Source organism: Myotis brandtii, unplaced genomic scaffold, assembly GCF_000412655.1.
Source record: "Myotis brandtii unplaced genomic scaffold, ASM41265v1 scaffold2514, whole genome shotgun sequence".
NCBI classification, from domain to species: Eukaryota; Metazoa; Chordata; class Mammalia; order Chiroptera; family Vespertilionidae; genus Myotis; species Myotis brandtii.
Window position 1 is genome coordinate 142,828 of NW_005359533.1, and position 2,028 is coordinate 144,855.

At 40.9% G+C, this 2,028-nt stretch overlaps 1 protein-coding gene across 2 annotated transcripts in view; it reads right to left on the minus strand.

Annotated features, from left to right (window-relative positions):
• FKBP15 (FK506 binding protein 15, 133kDa) overlaps nt 1–2,028 on the minus strand; it is a 54,497-nt gene that overhangs the window by 51,734 nt on the left and 735 nt on the right. The gene's annotated exons all lie outside the window — the stretch shown is intronic.

The window sequence follows — 2,028 nt, forward strand, 5'->3', positions numbered from 1 at the left end:
TCCCGGATTGTGAGAGGGATGTCCGACTGCCAGTTTAAATTGGCAGTCGGACATCCCCCGAGGGGTCCCAGATTGTAGAGGGTGCAGGCGGGCTGAGGACACCCCCCATGCACGAATTTCATGCACCGGGCCACTAGTCTTTTATATAATCTAAAACATAAGTATATACATAAGTAGCCCCTTAGAATGCTTTGTGATTACTATTACTGGATTGATTTTACCCTACTACTAAACTAGAAGTTTCTTAAGGGGCAAGAACTTTGCCTTATTCCTATCTGCTTTAGCGGAAGCCAAGTACCATATAATTAGCAGGCATTGATATATTTCTTCATTTCAAAGTCACAATGGTGGGGAAAGAGCTAAGCCCTCCAAAAAAGCAAACTTCCTGATTACTACTTCTAAGTTAAACATGGACTTTAAGAGGCCTGGAAACTTGGAACACATTATCAATCATCTAGATAGCCATCCTAGACACTAATACTCCCTTTTCTATCAGGCTTGTGTATTCTAAACGGAATCAAGTAAGTCATATACTTAAGTCAAGATACTTGAAAAATTAATAAGCAAGTAAAATTACAGTTATAAAACAGGAAGTGCTGTGGTCATATATTCTACTTCCTTAGAGAAACCAAAGACAGACTAGCTGAATCAGAGAATATTGGTGAAACTTCCTATATCCTCAATCTTAAATCTGATTTGGTTTTTCTGGTTATTACTGGGAACAAAAATAACGTATCTGTATAACTTTGTTTACTAAGCCTTTTACCATTCAATTAGCTGTTGTCTATGTTTAAGAGCACAGTCACATGCCTAGAACTAAAGCACTTCAGGTCCTATGAGCCTGCTCAGGAAAGTAGCCTAGCGGAGCCACCAAGAACTGACCTCAGAGCAGGAATTTGGAAAAGAGCACATGACTGTCATTTTTCACTCTGTAATTTTCAGTCAGCAGTGGACTGCTTATTGCATGAAAATCAAAAGCTCTAACACTCATTTACAGACATCCCCAAATGCTTTCACCTAGTGAAGAATGTAAATTTTAAGTATATCTTGTAAACTTTCACATGGCACAGCCATGTACAAAACAGGTTTGTATGAAAAAAACATTAATTCAAAAGGCTTACTGCATAGTCAACAGCAGCTGGCTGGATTGTGTGGACATTTTCATGAATGCTCCGGGTGGAAGAAGGGAAAAAATGAATCAGAGCACAGCTTAATTCTAAAATAACTGTGAACTGAAAGAACCCAAAGTGGAACTAAGTGGACAAAGGCCATCTAAAGTGGGGGTAGTTAAAATAGGTAGTATAGCTAGTCACCGTGTAAGTCAAAAGAAAGGCAGTGTCATTTTATGTATTGAATCTCTACCAAGACTGGAAGCAACTTGAGGACAGGCTTGATCATCTTTGCAACCTCTTAGCATTCAGTAGAATAAGAGGTATATGTTGGTGTATTCATCATTCTTCAATACAGTCTTAAATTTGTTAAACAAATGTTCAAAGAAAAGTTCTGCAAGTATCAGAACTTGTTAGCTCACAAGGTTAAAGGGAGTCAAGCTGTCTACTGACACAACACAAGGGAAACGGCTACACTGATTACTGGAGGAGACAAAGAGCTGCCGCTTGAAAAACTGTACCCCAGACCAGTATGTACAATGACTGGAGGCAGGGAATAGCGACCGCAGTCTCTTAGATTGGTTTTGAGCTTTCGAGTGCAATTTCATGACTACTATTCATTCAACAGGCACTTCCTGAGCACTCACTATGTACTGTACTGAGCACTAGGCAGAAATGAAGAAACATAAGAGGTCTCTGTTCTGTCAGGGCTCATAATCCAGTCGGTTCGGTGTGCAAGAACAGAGGTAATCACGCCTAGCTGTGGGAATAAGGAAGAGAAAGCAATTTTTTTCTGCCTGGGGTGGTGGGAGAAGAGAAAGTACCCAAAAGGTGACATCCCTGAAGGATGCTCAAGCTGACTCACCAAGGCCAATTCTTAAGTATCACCACTTTGTCCCCCCCCCCCCCCCCCCCCCCC